This window comes from Notamacropus eugenii, chromosome X, assembly GCF_028372415.1.
Source record: "Notamacropus eugenii isolate mMacEug1 chromosome X, mMacEug1.pri_v2, whole genome shotgun sequence".
NCBI lineage: Eukaryota > Metazoa > Chordata > Mammalia > Diprotodontia > Macropodidae > Notamacropus > Notamacropus eugenii.
In genome coordinates, this window is record NC_092879.1 from 77940084 (window position 1) to 77952694 (window position 12611).

Here is a 12611-nt window from a genome sequence, read left to right on the forward strand (position 1 = left end):
GTTGGATCCCAGGATACCTGATTTGGGGCAGAAGGTGTAGTTTCCAAGCATAGCCACAAGGTGGGAGTAATGATGCTGCACTTTGCAGTTCCCTGGTGTGTCCCCAGGAGAAAACTGCATCTGCCTGGGATATGGGAGGTCCCGTTAGATTCCAGAAGGCTCTCAATGAATCTGCGGGGGGGCTGACAAGCCTACATTTACCCCACATAGTTCCCAGCAACATCCGCTACCCCCTCACCCACCCCCAGTCATTTGGAGCACTCCCCTTGGCACCTAATTGCATTCTGTCTTAGGCTGTCCTCTAATCGCTCTATGTGAGTAAGTCTGCCTTCCCCCACAGGGCTAGGGCAGAGTAAATGCTCAATCTGGGCTTGGTGAATGGAATTCCACCGAGGCAATTTGAAAACTGTGTCCCTTCTTCCCCTTTGAATCCTGTAGGCGTTCCAGAAATGTAACCCATTTTCTCATCCCCTTTTCCTTCCCAGAGATGGCTGGCAAACACCAGTGCCCTCTGTTAAAAATCTGAAGCTCCAGTTGTACGTGGGGGGATGATGCTGATTAGGAAAGCCAAATGGAAGAGAACGGCATACATTGCTGCTCACAATGAGGGCTGATTACCCAGGCACATTTCTATAGAGAGGCGGACACGTCGTTAACTGGCACGCCTCCGATGGAGGGCTCTTCTTAGTGTCGTCTTGGAGATTGGGACTAATTGTACTGAAATATGGATAATGATTATTATTTAGCATAATGTTCTGCCAATTGGCATATTTAATCTTGAATAAAACTTAATAGGGAATAACTTCTTGCAAGTTAGAGTGGGCAAAGATTTCTTTGCCCTTAGTCAGACAGGCAAGCTGGTCAAGGTGCCCCGTTAGTGGCTGCTGAAGGTTTTCGTGGGGCAGTCAACCCCACTGCCTTTGCTTGATGAGGTCAAGCCCTGAGCAGACAGCACTCAGGGAGCTAGGAACCCTCCAGTTTGGCACCTGCATTTAAAAACATAAAATATCAGAACTGGAAGAGACTGTGGACTTTTACTTATCCGAACCCCTTCCCTTTGAACAGAGGTGAAGTGACCTTCCCATGGTAAGACAGCTAGCTACCGAGTAACGTCCTAGGAATGAGAGCTGTCCAAGGTGGCCAGGACAGGAGGTGGCTCCTCTTCCTTGAAGGAGCCTCAAACAGAGACTGGATGATTGTTTTGTCAGCTACGTTGCAGTAGGGGTTCCTTCTGGGTAAGAGCTGGGCTAGATCGCTGCCAAAGTCCCTTCCAAATCTAAATTTTGTGATTCTGTGAGGTATCCAACCCCTTCACTGAAATCACTGAGATGCAAAGGTGAAATGATTTTTCCAAGGTCACAGTGGGTCAGTGGCAAAGCTGAGACAAGAACTCTGGTTTACTGCCCTGTCCCACCCAGGGATATAGAGATGGCATAGTTGCTTTATTATCTGGTCATAGATGTTGTTTAAAAATACATGCATTATAATTTTTAGTTGTAAGTAGTTGTAAAGAGCTTCCAGAATTGTTGTCACTTGGGACTCTTTTCTAAGGATACAAAATTGGCTTGTAGCTTTAGAGATCCAACCCATGCTAAGGCTTCTCAGTAAGGCATTTATGTCTGGAGAAATGGATTTAAGGAACTGCCATTGACTCTCCTGTGGTGTGTGTGTGTGTGTGTGTGTGTGTGTGTGTGTGTGTGTAGGTGGGGGAGGTATAATGAAAAATTTCGAGCATAATTCTAATACTAGGCCTGGCATTTAGGTAATGAAGAGTGTGTTGGCCAATGGAAGGCAAGCTGGGGACATTAGCCACAGCCCTTGAGGTCAGCTTTACCCAAACCATAAATCTCCCAGGGGTTGACACAATTCCAACTGATGGCCCAGGAGAGCCAGCTTTGCCTCCGGTGTTCTAGATTCCACTGGCAGCTGGACACTCAACAAAGATGATCTATTTAGAGATTCAGTAAATCTTGAGCTGTGATTTATTTCCTACTTGCTGAACAACCTCTTTGTTTATGGGCCTCTAATATTGACTTTAGGCAGTGAGGAAAAGGTGCATCTATACCTCCATACAGTGTCTTCCTGGTTCTGCTCACTTTACTTGGCATTTCAGCTAAAAACACCCATTGTCAAGAAAACACGGGCATGAGATTATCCAAAGCACTTCATGAAGGAAGATGGATTAGTGAAGGGGGACCCTAGGCTAGTCACCTTGGCATGGGAGAAAGGGAGCTCATCACGAGAGCAGTGCTACATTTATGGAACACCTAAAGAGATAATGAGGGACAATTGTTCAGTTCTCACAATTCTCAATTGTTGAAGGTTTTACTTAGGAATACAGAACTCAGAGATGGAAAAGGTTCAGCCCAGGCACCTTATTTTAAGGAAGTAGAAAAGGAAACCCAGAGAGAGGAAGTGACTTGTTTAGGCTTGCACAGAGCCAGGATGCCTGCCCAGGTCTTCTGGGTCCCAAGATCAGGTTTGATGCCACCCTCCTCCCCACAACTCTCTTGGCCTGACACAGTGTGTCATACATTGGTAGTGACCTCGGCAGGCCTAAGCTGCCTAGAAATTCTTGCAGACTTTGGCATTCAATTGAGCTTTTGTTGTGATTCAGTGGTTTTTCAGTTGTGTTCAACTCTTCATGACCACTTTTTGGGGTTTTCTTCCCCTGTAGCATTTTAGTCCAAGGAACCCTACTTCTTCTCCATGTGAAGTCATAAGCTTGGAGATCTAAAGCTGTAAGGGAGCTTAGAGGTCAGCTATTATAACTTTCCAAATGAAAGCCTCTTCTCTGAGGTCTAGGTTGCTTAAGTGATTTCCACTAGGTAACACAGTAGTAAGTAGCAGAATCTGGATCCCCTGAACACTTTGAAATCTACTCTATCAAAATTTAGGGTGCATGCCAAACTATGTGTAGCACCTATAGAGTGCCTGGCACATAGTAGGTATTTATTAAGTGCTTGTTTATTGGTCCTCTATTGCAAATCCCAGGAGAGATTGGTTCCTACCCATCGTGGTTTCCATCATGTCTACCCTAGCAATCAATTCCTCCTTCTTAGTGATAATCAGATATAGACTAGAATTACTCCTTATTGGTTCCTTTAGTTTTTGTAGGATGAAATTATCATTAAGGCACATCAAGAAGAGCTCCAGCAAGTATCTGGTATATTTGAAGTTCTTCATCCCCATTGGGTCATGCTTCTATGCTTGGATTATGATCTGTCTCCTAAACCTCTCATCTTTTTCATCTTTCTGTCTAGATGATCTGTAATATACTCCTCTGACAAAATCACTTCTGTTCCTCTCTCCACTGATCTTCTCCTAAGTACCCTATGCCCCTTCTGATTCCTGATGTTTTTTCCTGTGAGCATTTTCTCAATATACAATGTTATTCTAAGCCCTTCTCTTTGTTTATCTTCTTTTTGCATACAGTATGCTCATGCAGAGTATTCTAGTCATGGGTTTTGTCTTACCAGGTACAGCGATGCCTATGTGGTCAAATTTCCTTACTTGTATAAGGAATTCTAGTTTTTGATTATGGTCTAAACTTTGAACATTTGTATATGGGTAGTTGAGGCCATAGGTTTTGTTGCTAGGCCTTTCCTTGGATTTTATCTCCTGTGAACCTGTGTCCCCATTAGCTATCCTATGCAGTGTAGCCTTTCTCCTCTGGTATCTAACCTAATGGAGAAACATAGATCATTTCCTCTTCCTCCGTCCCTTTCACTTTGAAGCTCCTTTGGTTGCAAAGACAAATATGTTCTTACCAAAGTCTGTTATGTGCATTCCATCTTTGGCCAGTAATCTGACATGCCAATATTTTAAGCTGTGGTCCAGAAATCCAAATTCTGTTCTCCGAACCTGTCTTCTTAACCACCCACCCCTCAAGACCTCTTTTCTCTTCGCCTCCTTTGCCATCAGTGGGCAGCAGTGAGAGAAAATATCTCCTATGTCCCCATGGTCTTTGATTTCTTGCCCAAGACTTGGTAATCTTTTGAAATGTGTTATAGGCTCCTTTTGGTAGTATCATTTATATCTCTTTGAATTTCCAGTACCCACCCATCTTGACAAGTCTTGAGAAGTAGCAGATATCTGCTGAACTATCAAGAAGTTTGACAGCTGCCTCAGTACCCCATACTAGGAAATCATCAACCATCAGCACTCATCTCTTCTTATACTTATTAGATGATTTTTCACCTGAAAATACCTGTTGATCTCCCTTGTCATCCTAGGGGGACTTGGCAGCTACCTCCTCTGCCTACAAGCATGCAGTTCCTTCCTGTTTTTAGGAAGCAACTTCAATTGGTTGAAGACCAATGATGCCACCCTCCTGGCATGAGACCAATTCTTCTTGGCTTTTTCCTGTTGTCATTCTACTTGACACCCTCCTGATGCAGGTCAGGGTTCCCATCTGCCTCCAAAGACCCACTTTCTAATTTCTTCCTGCTTTGAGTGCTCCAGAGACAGGAATACCAGGTCATGGGGTGACTGTATGGTTGATATGGCTGTTTCCTGATCATTTGTACTTTTACAATGAATGTCACCTAAAAATTCAACCCTAAGCCTTCTGTGATCACCCCATACCTCTAGACAAGATACTAACCTTTCACTGGGCAGACTGGCAGACATGTGGTGTTATTTACACCACATTTAGTGTAAGCAAGTTTTAGTCTATGTGTCCCTTCTCCCAGGAGATTGGCATTCTAAGTTTGCTGTCTCAACTGTGGAAAGAAAGTTCCTTTTCTCTAGGAAAGGAATTTCAGAGGACATGAGGAAGAAGGATTTTCATTTTGGAGGGGTGAATTGACAATTAATTTATGGAATTATTAAATGGGTCAGGCACACCTGGTTCTTTGGATGTTCACCTGGAAAGACCTCTTTGGCAGTGGGAAGTGAGGTTGCAATCTCACTTTAATAGAGGATGTAGGGAAAGACAGGCACAGAGACAAGTGGTAAGAAGGGGTACAGAGGCAAATGGTGTAGGGTCATGGGGCCAGGGATGGGGTGGTAAAGGAAGGTAGGCAACATGAGGAAGAAGATAGGGAGGGGAGAGACACAGAGACACATAATCATGGATTAGAGTTGGGAGCACTTGGCAACATGGACCCAGATAGAGATGGAAGACTGCTTGTGGGGCTGGAGTCCGAGGTCTCATTTTTCAAAGGGCTTTGGTGGTGACAGACTCTTATCCCTGTTCCCTTGGGGTTAGTTCATTGACGTCTCCACAACATCTCAAAGGTATCAGTAACAATAGGTGTTCTGTCGGTCTTACTGCGAATGTCTAGAACTTATCTGAGATTTCCATGTTATAGGCCCTGGCCACAAGGCTTAGATGGCATTCCCTGATTTAGCACATAGTTTCAGGATATGAATTTTGGTTAATGTGTGATGCAGGTTGCAAATCATGCTCCTTTGATCTTCGGGACAGTCTGTACGTGACTTCTAGGTTCCACTTTGTAATCTCACTTCCTGATATTGTTCCATTATATTGGCTACTTAGAAACTTACTATACTGGCTAGAAAGGCGAAGGGTGATTGGGGGACCAGAACAAGATGCAAGTTTAACACAAGGGGGAAGGAAGGCCCTGCCCCTACAGAAACATACAATGCTGAAAATCACTTAATGTATCCATACGCAAGGCTGATCCTTTCCCAGGAGACATCTTTGAGTGGTATAAATTCTCTGGGTCAGTATTATCATAGTAAATACTCCCACATATGTTTGAAATGGGAAAGCACTAAAATGCCTATGGAGTCATTCTAAATACTGACTTTTAACACACTCCGAACTCATAGTTGCTAATATATTTCATAACCTACTATCTTAATATTTTGCAAAAGTGACTGACAAGCAGATTGGTATCAAAGAAGTGATCCACAAAGTGGTGAGCACCGAAGTTGATGGAGCATTTACAACTTTCTCCTTCAGTGGCTCGTCATTTACATCCCAACCACTGGAAGGAAACACCCAGAGCCACAGAAAATTGATGGCAGTGCAGTTGAAATGTGACATTTCAGAAATGGAAATGTCTCTGTTTATATAGATAGACACAGAGAAAGATTAATGTGTACTTGTAACCTGGGGTCTTCTGTGACCCCTGATAGGTTGAGAGGGAATGGGGAGCTAAGATTATAGAGTAGAAGAATATTCATCCACAGAGGAGAAAGGAAGGGAAATGGGTGGAGTTTCTTCATGTCATCAAACTCTTTCTCAAGCTTCCATTGCTTTCACTCTGCCCCATAGTGATCTCTCTTCTCCTCTGATGTCTCATAGCCTGTTGAAACTGGACCCCACATATGGTTCTTGCCATTTACAGCCTGTTCAAAACTTACAGTGGGTGAAGTTCCAACGGTTCATTTATAAGTCATTTGCTTGGAGCTGAGAAGATTTCTTATATAAGCAAAGTTAGTTTTGAGGCCCAGAGATAGACCTTAAGGCAGGTGATGAGGGCTTTTCCCTAGAGTATCCATTATCCCTTCCTATTCTTCTGCACCTCCTACCTCTCTTGTAACCTCACCTTCTGGCCCCCACATCCACAGTATGTCTGTTTCCATTTTCTTACCCCAACCCCTGACATTACTCTTGGTTAGCACCCCTCTCCTAAGCCCTACTCTCTGGCTTCATCATAGAGTGCTGTCTCTGGGCCTTCCTTTGCCTCTCCTGTAACAATGGCTCTTGTGTTCCAATACTGATATTTACTCCAAGTGCCCCAACTGCTTGTTATGATCTGCCTAGGCCAGACCATAATAACCTTTTGAAGCTATAATGTACTACTGAATTGTCCACTGAAGTGATGGAGGTCTAACTTGAGTGCAACTTGAGAACAGATCGATTTGGAGAAGCTGATGAGCTCCTCCAAGTTTGGCTTCTGCTTACAGATGATATTGTGCTAATTACATCGAGCCCTGGAACACTGCAGAACTTCCTGGAAGAGATCTAGAACCACTCAAAAGAGTTGAATGTGATCATTCTCATAGGAAAAACCAAATAGGTAGTGAATGTCTGTTTCCCAGATTGACATGTAAGTAAATCAACAGCCTATAGAGTCTGTGCATCAATCTCTATACCTGGGATTGGTAGCAGAAGTAGACTGCATGCTGGGCCTAGAACAAAGTGGGAAGGTGGATAGGGACTTGATTACCTTCAGGGGACTGCAAAACCACCTTGGTAATCCCAAATTACTCCCCCAAACAAAGACCCAGATTTTTAATACCAACATTCTACCCATGTTATTGAATGGCTTTGAGAAATGGGACATGGTATTTTTTTTAAAAAGGAAATTCATAGCACACAGAGGCCAATGGAGACAAGAGCATGATGATTATCAATAGTCTGTGACGTGGAATGTGGTGAGGAATGATAAAGAAAAGGAGTAAAACATGTATGAGGGAAATGTATGATGGAAAAAGCTGGGTTGGTCACATGACAAGGGTAAGAGATGATGGGTACATGCAGTCACTGCTCCATTTGTGTTCTAGTTACTTCAAGAAAAAATGAAGGCATTAGCACATTGATTGGCCTCCTTGTCATGAACTTATGGGAAAGTGGGAAGAAGAATCACACAAGGCAAGTAGGCATGGATGGGATGCAATCTACATGGGGGGTGTTCAAATCACTGAGATTATCTGTCTATCCACTTAGTGAATAGTATTGAGGAATGGGGAGAAGGTAAGAGCACCTAGCTGCCTTCAATGAGTTTAAGTCAGCAGGCCCCAGGCAGCTACATTCCAAGGTCTTGAAAAAATTTGCAGCTAACCCACTGTCAATACTCTGTAAAAAGTTGTGTAGGATGGATACAGTATGGCAGGAATTCAGATGAGTAAATTTTGTCCTAATATTCACAAAGGAAGAAGAGTCATCAGAATACAAGTCAATGCACTTGACTTTAATTTGGGGGGAAAAACCTTGAATTCATCATTGAAAACATGATTTATGATCATTTAGAAAGGGGAACAGTGATTGCTAATATCCAGCATGACTTCATCAGAACAAGTCATGCCAGACTGCTCTTATTTCCTATTCTGACCTGGTAAGTGAGCTGGTAGATCAGAGGAGGGCCATAGGAATTGTTTAGCTGAATATTAGAAAAGCTCCTGACAAAGTTTTTCATGCTATCCTTGTGAACTAGAAAGATGGAGGGGTGAGGAGTTGAGAAGAGAAAGGTTACAAAGATTTAGGACTGACTCAGTAGGTAGTCATTAATGGATTGATATCAACTAGGAATTATGTCTTTAGTGGAATGCCCCAGGGATCTGCCCTTGGTCTACCATTTTCCAACCTTGACCTTGGATGGAGGCCTTGATAGCATGCCCCATGTGTTGTATTTATATATGACTGCCACAATTCCAAAGGGTCTTGACAGGCTGTAAAGATGCATTAAATCTACATTTATCCCTATTTTATGTCATGTTATTAAAATTCTACATTTGGATTTTTAAAAAACCAACTGTACAGCTATAGAATTAGGGGAGGCATGGCTAGAAAACAGTTTGAAAAGAATCTTGGGATTCTAATGGATTGCAAGATAAATATGGGTCAAAAGCCAATGTGAACTTGGGCTGCATTGAGAGGCACAGAGTCTAGAAAGTGAGGGGCCCCCTGAGCTATAACCTGGTTGAGCCACCTATAGAGTATTGTGTTCAGGTATGGATGTCACATTTGGGGCAGGTTGTTGATCAGTTGTAAGGCAGCAAGAGGAGGGCAAACAATGCAAAGGGCCTAAAGGTCATGAGGTAGGAGAATTGGTTGAAAGAACTGGGGCTATGAAGGGTAGAGAAGAGAACACTTAGGGACCCGATAGTTTTCTGCAGATATTGGAAGGGTTTTCATATGGAAAAGGACTTGTTCTCTTTGGCCCCATATATGGTAGTTTGAATATATGGGTAAACTGTCTAACAATGGAGTCACTCCAAAGTGGGGAGCAAGTGCTGGCTGGCCCCCTGTGAGGGATGGTATAGAGGAGTGTTTCTTGTTCAGATATGGGTTGGACTATATTGATGATAGGTAATGTCTACTCCTATTCTGAAATGCTACAATTCAGTAATCCATTCTCTGACAAATTTAATTCAACCCACATTTATGAAGCACCCATGTCCTGAGCCCTGTGCTAGGTACTAGAGGAGATAGAAGATTTAAATAAGAAGCTATTCCTGCCCTCATAAAGCTTGCAGTCTAGTATGGGACTGCAATGCAGAGATGACTAAGTACATTACAGAGTCACAAAATAAAGTTCTTTGGGAATTCCATAGCTTTAGGATTGAGTTATTCCTGTTATGGAGAAGTAGTATTTAAGTCTTGCTTTTCTAGTTGAGTAGAAGCCTTAAACTACAAGGAGTCATAGAGGTCATCTGTTTCAACCTCCTTATTTTATAGATGAGGAAAATGAGGTCCAAAAGAAAGTGATTTGCTCAGTGTCATGGAGGTAATAAGCAGTAGAGTTGGGACATAAACCTAGATCTTGGGTCTCAAAGTTCAGTGGCTTTTCTGTCAGCCCATGGTGCTTTATGGGATGGTGTGGGCGACATAGGAATGGGGCCTGAGGGAATCATAGTAGTCTTGGGATATATTGATTTCTCCAGCAAGGTAACCTCACTCACATGGGCAGAGACTTCACAAAATGAGCTTATACGGGGCTTATAATGCTAAACCCACAAAGTGGGCTTCAAGCAAAAGAAGATTGGGAGGAGTGTTAGTGGAGCTGCCTGACTGAAAAAATTAACCCAATTGATCAAGCTGATTCCTGAAATCAGGGAACCTTTGAAGTCTCCCTGAACAGGTATTATCACATAGGATGTTCCTATGGAGGGGTCATTGGAGTAGGGAGGGTTGCAAGGAAGTCCTTTAATTGGAGAGCCTCATACATGATGGAGGGAGTTATACTAAGCTTGTGATCCATAGTAGATAGAGAGGGAAGGAGGACATGCTTATAGTTGGTAAGAGTGTGAGCAAAGGCATGAAAATTGGAAATCCCGTGAGGTGTTTGGGGGCAGGGAATATTCTTGATTGGCTACAGTGAAGAATACATGTAAAGAAGTAACTTGGTAGGCTGGAAAGGTAAGTGGCACTCATTGAAAAGGACCCAGAATTCCATGCTGAGGGACTGGAAATGTTTTCACAGTAGGATTGTAAAGGAGAGTTACTGACCATTTTTGAGCAGCACAACACCATGATCAGATCAATCCCCTAAGGAAGATTCTTCTAGCAACCTCCTGTGGAGGGTGAAAGTCAAGGAGTGGAGTCAGAAAGACCTATTAAGAAGCTGTTGAAATAGACCAGGTGGGTGTCAATGAAGGCTGGTTCAAGGGTGATGGTAACGGGGATAGAGAAGAGGGATGAATGTGGGAAACTCTTGAAATAGAATCAGCAGGAACTGGTAACCTAGTGAATGCTGCCCTGTGTTTCATCTCTTCACTAATATTTTCAACATGAAAGAATAGCTATATGAAAGTAGTGGTGAGACTAAAAGAAGGATTAGAGGAAAGATGAGCTAAGTTTTGGATTTGTTTGTTTACTCTGAGGTGACAGTGGAATGTCCCATATGAGACACATTCTGAACAGAAGTCAGGGCTAATGATACATCAGGGCTAATGAAGTCATTGAAGTGAAGGAGATTGTCAGTGGAGGAAGGAAGGGAAAGAAAAATGGACCAAGGATGAAGTCTTTGGAAATACCCGCCTGAAGAGTATTCAAAGGAGTTAGGTACAAGGAGGACCAAGCAGTTATGGTGTCTTCTGTAGTTAAGGGAGGAGAAAATACTTAGATTGTAGGCACTGGTCACTGCAGAAAATATTGCAGAATGGTCAAGGACCATGAGGACTAGAAAATTATTATCTGGCATTTGAATTCTTTGATGAATTTTGAGGTTCCAGTTTTAGTGTTTGTCTTTCATTGCCAAAGAAGACCAGGCGATCAGAGAAATGATGACATGACTTGCACTTGACTTTGTTTTGAGGGAGGGAGGGCTGTGCAGGTCACCAGCCTCACTCCTCCTCCAGAGCCATCTGAATCCAGTGACCAGATATTCATCAGGATGACTGGAGATGCCAGAATGAGGCAATTGGGGTTAAGTGACTTGCCCAAGGTCACACAGCCAGTGAGTGTCAAGTGTCTGAGGTGAAATTTGAACTCAGGTCCTCCTGACTCTTGCACTAGTGCTCTATCCACTGCACCACCTAGCTGCCCTTCCAGTTTCAGTAGAGGGGTAATGAAAGAGTGTGGGGCAAGGGGATGAATAGAGAACTGTTTTTTAGTCTTATCCAACTCTTCATGACCCTGTTTGAGGTTTTCTTGGCAAAGATACTGGAGTGGTTTGCCATTTCTTTCTCCAGATCATTTTACAGATGAGAAAAAGGAGGTAAACAGGGTGAAGTGAATTGCTCAGGGTTACATGGCTAATAAGTGTCTCAGATTGGATTTGAACTCAGGTCTTCCCGACTTCAGGCTCAGAGTTCTATCCATTATAGCACCACCTACCTGTTCTTATGAGAAAATGGAGGCATTAATTGTAGACTCCATTTTCCATAGCAGTGAAATGGGGATGAGCTGGATGGAGTAACAAGGGAAAGAACACACCATGTCCAAATATCAGAGCCTTTAGCAATTGGATCAAAAAAGCATTTGCTGGGCAAATTTTAGATGACATCAACAAATCGTAAGTCAACATTTACTAAGTGCCTACTGTATGCCAGGCACTGTGCTAAGCACTGGGGATGCAAAGAAAGGCAAAAGACAAACCTTGCTCTTAAGGAGCTTCTAATCTAGTTTGGGGAGACAATATGCAAGCAATTCTGTACAAACAAACTATAGACAAGATAGATTTATGATAATCAGCAGAGGGAAGGCATTAGAATTAAGGGGGGTTGGGAACATCTTCCTGTAGAAGATCAGATTTTGACTAGGACTGGAAGGAAGCCTTCTTCTTTCTCCGTGCTCATCTTTGTATGCTCTAACCAGCTCCCTCCCCAAATGGAGAGAGTGATCAGCTGATATTTGTTGCTTGCTTCTCCTGGGGGTTGTACTGAGTCAAAAGGAGGGTATGAAGATCTTTGGGTGCATGGCTACAGCTTCGAAGAAAGCTTTTTACCCTGCCACCTCCTCCCCCTTCCCCATGCCCTTGGGCCCAACAGGAACTCAGAGAGGCACACAATGCTACTGGGGAAGCTCCAGTAGCTTCCTAGGGTCTCCAGGAATGTTTGGCATTCAAAGCTCTTTGACTTAACCCCTTCCTTTCTGATCTTCTTACATCTCACTTCCAAATGCATATTCTTTGATCCAATGACACTGGCTTCCTGGTTGTTCCAAGAACAAGACCCTCCATCTCTGGCTGTCCCCCATGTCTGGAAGGCTCTCCCTCTTCCACTCAGACTCCTGCCTTCCCTGGCTTCCTTTCAGTCCCGGCTCAAATCCCACCTCCTACAAGGAGCATTCCCTATCCCCTCTTAATTCCAGTGCCTTCTCTCATTTCATTTTTTCCTATTTATCCTGTATAAAGTTTGCTTTGTATCTATTTGTTTTCATGTTGTCTCTCCCATTAGATTGTAAGCTTCCTGAGGTCCTTTGGAATCCCCACATCTCCTTTGGATAGTGTGTGGGATGGCGAGACCCCTAC